The sequence below is a fragment of the Pistacia vera genome, unplaced genomic scaffold (genome assembly GCF_008641045.1).
Source record: "Pistacia vera cultivar Batoury unplaced genomic scaffold, PisVer_v2 Contig503, whole genome shotgun sequence".
NCBI lineage: Eukaryota > Viridiplantae > Streptophyta > Magnoliopsida > Sapindales > Anacardiaceae > Pistacia > Pistacia vera.
In genome coordinates, this window is record NW_022196339.1 from 723,752 (window position 1) to 731,473 (window position 7,722).

Consider the following 7,722-nt stretch of genomic DNA (forward strand, 5'->3'; position numbering starts at 1 on the left):
AAATGAATGATAATGAAATTAAAGCAAACCCAACACTTAACTATTAAACATGCTAAAAAATGTTAGGGTGTTGATTTCACCTAGATACGCTAACCCAATTCATAGAATATATTACCCAGTTCTAATTCCTTGATTGAAAATCGAATTCACTAAGTTGTAAAACATCACCTTCTCAGGCTACATTTCCCTACTTATCCCTATTAAGCTTCCGCACCCAACAAAATGAAGTTAATAGCTCAAAGTCTTTTAAGCTTTATGAAATCTTATCTATTTCATAGATCGCTAATTAATCTACGGTATTTATCCTAAGAGGTACCAATCACAAATCACTTCTCAGTCTCATTATGAACAACACACATTTGAATGGTGATCAAACATCCAAAAGTCATTAAGCAAAGAGATAAACACTCAATCATGAAATTAAAACTCAAAGTAAATCAATTCATATAAATTTGAATCATTGTATCAAGGTTACATCAAACCCTAGCTAAACAACTCAGTTCATACTCAAAAACGAATTAAAATAACAAAAACAAACTGAATCAAGATTCATCATTGAAAAACAAGCAAAAGATAGAGAAATCTTCTCTCATTTGAAGCCCAAATCTTCAATAATCTTCTCCCTCCATGAGCTGCCTCCCAAATGACGAACCAAGACCCTTTTTCTTTCCTTTTCGCTCTAATTTATACCTCTTTCACTTAAGGACCAAGCCCTAGCAAGCCAAAATGCGTCGTTTTATTTTTACATCTGATGCAGGTTTTGCCATGGTGAAGCTTTTTCCTCGCCAAATTTGAGCATGATAGAGTCTGAATATGAAGAAGTGTTAAAGCTATGAATTGTATCCCTTTAAATCATCTTTCTAATAGTTCAATAATCAGAACAATCCGAGGTCTACAGCTCAAGTTATGGCAAAAATACTGAAGCATGTCCAAAGACGTTTTTCTTCAGTTCCCAGCGTCTTGTTCACAACTTCAAGCCAAGTTTTCGCCCTTGTCCAGTCCGAATTAGGAAAAACCAAAAACATGAAAGTTATAGCTCTTCTCCTTAGCTTTCCAAAGCTTCTAAATTCAGGTCATTTCGAGTTTCCAAGCTCATGTTAGACAATTTACGCTCAAAACTGTCATTTATGCTAAAAATCATCGTTTTGGCCTTCCAAGACAAATTAATAGAATTAGGTAGCAATTATGGCCCATAATTGTATGAAAAGTATCCTAAATCCTATCAAAATTCAATGCAAAATCATAGTATAAAATATGATTATCATTTATCCTATCATTTTCTTTGAAGCCTACTAACCGAGCCTAACGTTACAAGCCTGTAAAGACCTTCTGATCCTTAGTGATGTCTAATCCTCATTAGTGGAGAGTAGTTTGATACTTAGGCTTATGGAGTCTACAACCATTTGATAAACTTCACATTTCTGTATATAATAATCTGGGAAGTCAGAAGGTAGACTGAAGTGGGGATTACCTACTCAGGGGACCAATAGAGAAAGATAGTCAATTCAACTTATAACTTTTTGGAGTGTTGAGCATTTTCCAGTACTAATTTTTCAACAATTTTTTAGACTTGTATAAATTCTAGGCAGTTCTTTGTGTTTGAGTTCGAGTCTAATTTTTCTCAATTCATTTTCAATTTTTTTGTTTTGTGTTTTTGTTTGTTAGTTGTTTTTCTTTTAGTTGTGTTTTGTACCTGATGCTCGGAGACGAGCATGTCTTATGTTTGGGGGTATTTGATAATCCTAGGATTATACTGTTTTATCTAGGCTTTTTGGCCAGATTTTGGATACTTCTTATGTCATTTTTGCCTGAATTACAACTTAATTTCATATGTTTTTTGTGTTAGGCCAAAACATGCACTTTGAGAAAATAAAGAGTAGAATTGAGTTTCTGGACTTAGAAGCAAGTGAATCTTAGGATTCGAGGAAATTCTGACGCGGATTTGAAGCACTATGAAGCTTGTTCCTATTGGAGAGCACCAAAAATTGAAGATTCAAGCAAGGAAGCAAGCAGAGGGCAATTTCATAATTTCAAGAATGGATCAGAACAGTTCGCCATGGTGAAGTTCTTTTTTCACCGTGGCGATATTCTCTCAGGAATTCGTTGCCGCAGCGAAGTTTGCGATTTCCAGTTTTTATTAAAACGCACAATTTTATTTTAGGAAAGTTTTAGGTTTTGTGGACTGACTATATAAGAAAAACTTAGCCATTTTAGAAGGGAGTTCGACATTTTGGGAAAGAAGAAGAGGAGATTTGAGATTGAACTTTTTGGATTCTTCAAAAAAGGAAGATCTTTGTTCTCTTTTCTTTATTTCAATATGTTGGATATATTGTTTACTATTTTTACTTCTATTTGTGTTAATTTCAGTATGAACTAACTCACCTTCGGTTAGGGTTTTGATGTAATTAGGATTTTTATGTTTAATCAATAGATTATTGTTGCTTCTACATTCTATTGCATGGATTGTGTGATTACTCTTGTTTTTATTGAATTTATATGTTTAACATGATGAGATTGAGAAATGATTCATGTATGAGCTTCTTAGGGTAATTGTCATTGTTGTATTGAACGCTAGAGATAGGTTTGAGAATCAATGAAATCAATTTAGGATTCCATTAGCTTAATGAACTTGGAACTATTAATCTTCAAATTGTTGGATGTGGAAGCTTAATAGGGAAAAGTAGGAAAACATAGCCTGAGAAGATATGTTTTACGCATTAGGGAGTTTGATTTATAATCCATGCATGTGAGTGTAGAAGTAGCATAATTCGTAGATTAATTCATAGAATCCTAGTAAAGTCAAAACCCTAACTGTTTGCTTAATTGATATTTTTTCTCGAATTAGTTTTACTGTCATTAATTTGCCTTTAAGTTAGTAGTAAATTCTGTTTTCACTTTAGCATAAATTCATCCTGCAAATCCAAACATTTTTTGTTTTCTCCAACTTGTCAAACAATTAGGAAAATCAGTGCTTAACAAACAATCCTTGTGGGAATGATACTTTACTTATCACTTTATTACTTTTTGTGACTAGTGCACTTGCCATACATTGCATGTTGTAATTACAATGCATCGAGTTTTTGGCGCTGTTGCCGCGGATTGATTTTGTGTTAACATTGAGCTTTTCTTGTGTTAGCTAGATTGGAGTTTAGTTTTTGTTTTAATTGTTTTATAGTTTAATTGTTGTTGTTCTTTTCTGTTAGCTTTCGATCTCACACCTTCTTTATTTTTGTGTAGTTTATGTGAAAAGCTAGACATCATCTAATGGTTCTTATTGATCCAGAGATTGAAAGAACTGTAAGAAGACTTAACAGAGAAAGAAGAGAAAGAGAGGCTATAGTCATTGAGAAGGCGGAGAATAGAACATTGAGGGAATTTTCAGTGCCTACGGTTGATGGCAGTGGTCCAAGTATAACTAGGCCACCAGTGCAAGCCAATACTTTTGAAATAAAGTTGGCAATCATCCAGATAATCCAACAGTTGGTCCAGTTTAAGGGAGATCTGAAGGAAGATCCAAATTCACACATTGCAAATTTCTTGGAGATCTGCGATACCTTCAAATCAAATGGAGTTTCAGATGATGCCATCAGATTAAGATTGTTTCCTTTTTCATTAAGGGATGAAGCAAAAGGATGGTTGATGGGATTACCACCTGGAACAATCACAACCTGGAATGAATTGGCCCAGAAATTCCTCACTAAATACTTCCCTCCAGTAAAATCTACAAAGATGAGAAATGATATCACATCGTTTCTACAGGATGAGACTGAATCGTTGTATGAAGCTTGGGAAAGATACAAGGAACTACTGAGAAAGTGTCCACATCATGGGTTGCCAGTTTGGATGCAAGTCCAAACATTCTATAATGGGTTGATGGTTAATGTGTAAATGATGTAGGATGCGACATCCAGAGGAGCATTGAAAAATAAGACAGCTAAAGAAGCTTATGAGTTGCTTGAAGTTCTGGCAAGTAACAACTATCAGAGACCTAATGAGAGAATGCAGTCGAAGAAGTCTATGGGTCTACATGAAGTTGACGCTTACACGGCCATTTCAACCCAAATTACAACACTTCAGAAGCAATTAGGAGGTATGCAAGTGAATTCTATTCAAGTACCTCAACTGACTTATGATTTTTGTGTAGGTAATCATGTAAGTAGTGAATGTCAAGTGAGGAACACCTTCGCTTCAGCTTCATCATCATCGGAACAAGTTAACTACTTGACAGGGAATCAAAGACAATAGAACAATCCTTATTCCAATACATACAATCCTAGTTGGAGAAATCATCCAAACTTGTCTTGGGGCAATCAGAACTAGCAAAATCAGCAACATAACCAATGGAATCAAAGAACAGTGCCAAACAATCAAGTGGGGGTGAATAATCAACCAGGGGAGCAGAGATTGTCAAAATTGGAGGATATGTTCGGGAAATTCATGCAAGAGACTACAGGTTTCATGAGTGAGACAAGGGCAACTTTCAGAAACCAAGGGGCGTCCATTCAGAACTTGGAGGTAGGGGTGGGGCAAATAGCAGAAAAATTGAATGAGTGACAACAAGGTTCCCTACCAAGCAACATTGTGATAAATCCACATGAACAAGCGAATGCAATAACGCTACGGAGTGGAACAGTCTTGGAAGAGGTGGAACAAACAAGGAAAGAAGAGAGCCCACTAAAAGACAAGGAAGATTATGATGAAAAAGTCGATGAACATATCATTGTCGAAGAGAAACCAACAAGTTCCAGGGAAGAGGAACTAAAAAGGGAAGAAAGGCAAAGGCAAAAGAAAGAAAAATTGCCATTTCTCGAGATACCACAAGAATTGGCACATCACACCCCTCCTGTACCTTTTCCTTAGAGGCTTAGAACGAAAAATCAGGATAAGCAGTTTACAAAATTCATTGAAATATTTAAAAAACTACATATTAACATTCCTTTTGCAGATGCCTTACAACAAATGCCAAGCTACGCAAAATTCCTCAAGGAAATTCTGTCGAACAAAAGGATGTTGGAAGAGGAGGAAACAGTGATGCTTATAGAGGAGTGCAGTGCCATTCTATAGAAGAAGCTGCCACCGAAACTCAAGGATCCAAGGAGTTTCACTATCCCTTGTGTTATAAGAGATATTACATTTGATAGAGTTTTATGTGATCTAGGTTCAAGCATAAATCTAATGCCTTTTTTTTTTTTTTTCAGGAGATTAGGGATTGGTGAAGTGAAACCAACGACCATTTCTTTATAGCTTGCAGATAGATCCATCAAGCATCCGAGGGGCATAGTTGAAGATGTATTGGTCAAGGTGGACAAAGTCATCTTTCTTGCGGATTTCATCGTGTTTGTCATGCCTGCGGCCCCACACAAGAGTTCCTCGCGGTGCCCACATAGGTACGTGAATCACTAGGTACTGTCCCCCCCCCCCCCCCCCCCCCCCACCATGCTTCCTAATTGACTATAGCCCCTTGGTCTTGGGTTCGAGTGGTGAGGGAGGTGAAAGAAATCCCTTAAGGGGGGGACAGTACCTAGTGAGTCACGTACCTGTGTGGGCACCGCGAGGAACTCTTGTGTGGGCACCGCAAGGAACTCTTGTGTGGGGCCGCGGGCATGACAATAAAGCATGGTGAGTACCATCAGGCCAGGGCCTTTTTATTGTCATGCCGCAGCCCCACACAGGAGTTCCTCGTGGTGCCCACCCAGGCACGTGACTCACTAGGTACTGCCCCCCTTTAAGGGATTTCTTTCGCCTTCCTCACCACTCGAACCCAAGACCAAGGGGCTATAGTCAATTAGGAAGCATGATGAGTACCATCAGGCTTTCCCAATTGACTATAGCCCCTTGGTCTTGGGTTTGAGTGGTGAGGGAGGCAAAAGAAATCCCTTAAGGGGGTGGGGGGGGGGAAAGTACCTAGTGAGTCACGTACCTGTGGGCACGCGAGGAACTCCCGTGTGGGGCCGCGGCATGACAATAAAGCATGGTGGTACCATTAGGCCAGCGTTTTTATTGTCGCCCGCAGCCCCACACAGGAGTTCCTCATGGTGCCCACACAGGTACGTGACTCACTAGGTACTGCCCTCCCCCCACCCCTTAAGGATTTCTTTCGCCTCCTCACCACTCAAACCCAAGATCAAGGGGCTATAGTCAATGGGAAAGCTGATGGTACTCACCATGCTTCCCATTGACTATAGCCCTTGGTCTTGGGTTCGAGTGGTGAGGGAGGCGAAAGAAATCCCTTATGGGAGGATGGGGGGGGGGGGGGGACAGTACCGAGTGAGTCACGTACCTGTGTGGGCACCGCGAGGAACTCCTGTGTAGGGTCGCAGGCGTGACAATAAAGCATGGTGAGTACCATCAGGCCAGCCTTTTTTTGTCACCCCCGCGGCCCCACACGGAGTTCCTCGCAGTGCCCACACAAGTACGTGACTCACTAGGTACTCCCTTCCACACTGCACCAAGACCAAGGGGCTATAGTGAATTGGGAAATGGTGAGTACCATCAGGCCAGCTTCCAATTCGAGGAACTCCTGTGTAGGGTGCAAGCGTGACAATAAAGCATGGTGAGTACCATCAGGCAAGCCTTTTTATTGTCACCCCGCGGCCCCACACAGGAGTTCCTCGCAGTGCCCACAAAGGTACGTGACTCACTAGTACTATCCCCCCCCCCCCCACCTTTAAGGATTTCTTTCGCCTCCCTTCACCACTCGAACCCAAGACCAGGGGCTATAGTGAATTGGGAAGCATGGTGAGTACCATCAGGCCAGCTTTCAATTGACTTTAGACCCTTGGTCTTGGGTTCGAGTAGTGAGGGAGGCGAAAGAAATCCTTAAGGAGGGGGGGGGGGGGCAATACCTAGTGAGTCACGTACCTGTGTGGGCACCGTGAGGAACTCCTATGTGGGGCCGCGGGCGTGACAGTGTTGGATATGGAAAGAGACAAGGAAATGCCTCTCATTTGGGGAGACCTTTTTTGCCACTAGATGAGCCCTAATTGATGTGCAAGAAGGAAAATTGCTGTTAAGGGTTCAAGATGAACGGTGACATTCAATGTGTTTAAGCCCATGAAATTTCCATCAGAGTCTGATTCATGTTTTAGTGTGGACTTGGTGGAAAGGTTAGTAGCAGATGCTATTGAAGAGAACACCCCTCAACTACATTAGAAGCCTGTATTGCCCAATAAAAAACAATAGAGGTAATGAGTCGACGAAGAATGAGTGTGTTAGACTTTTGGAAGCACTTCAGTCAATAACCGCAAGTCAAGATCCAGAATTTGAAGAATTGACATTGAAAAGGAGAAGGAAAGGCGAGAAAGGAAGAACCTCCAAACTTGAACTGAAGCCTTTACCTTCTCACCTCAAATATATGTACTTAGTGAATTAGAAACTTCTCGGTGATCATCAATGCAAGGCTGAGTAAATTAGAGGAAGTGCAGTTGATTCGGGTGTTAAGGGAGCACAAATAGCAATTGGATGGACCATATTAGACTAAGGGTATCTCTCCATCTTTTGTATGCACAGATACTCATGGAAGATGATGTCAAGCCTAGAGTGCAACCACAACGGATATTGAATCTTTCTAGAAGGAAGTGGTGAAACTTTTAGATGCAGGCATAATCTATCTATTTCAGATAGTCCATGGGTGAGCCCGAGCAAGTGGTTCCAAAGAAAGGAAGTATCCGGTGATTAAGAATGACAACAATGAATTGATACCAGCTAGGACAGTCACGGGTT

At 40.3% G+C, this 7,722-nt stretch overlaps 1 non-coding gene across 1 annotated transcript; it reads right to left on the reverse strand.

Annotated features, from left to right (window-relative positions):
• Window positions 1-3,726: 3,726 nt before the first annotated feature.
• LOC116105784 lies at window positions 3,727-3,833 on the reverse strand. The gene has a single exon (XR_004124159.1). It is a non-coding gene; the product is annotated as a small nucleolar RNA R71 (small nucleolar RNA).
• Between the last annotated feature and the right edge of the window lie 3,889 nt (window positions 3,834-7,722).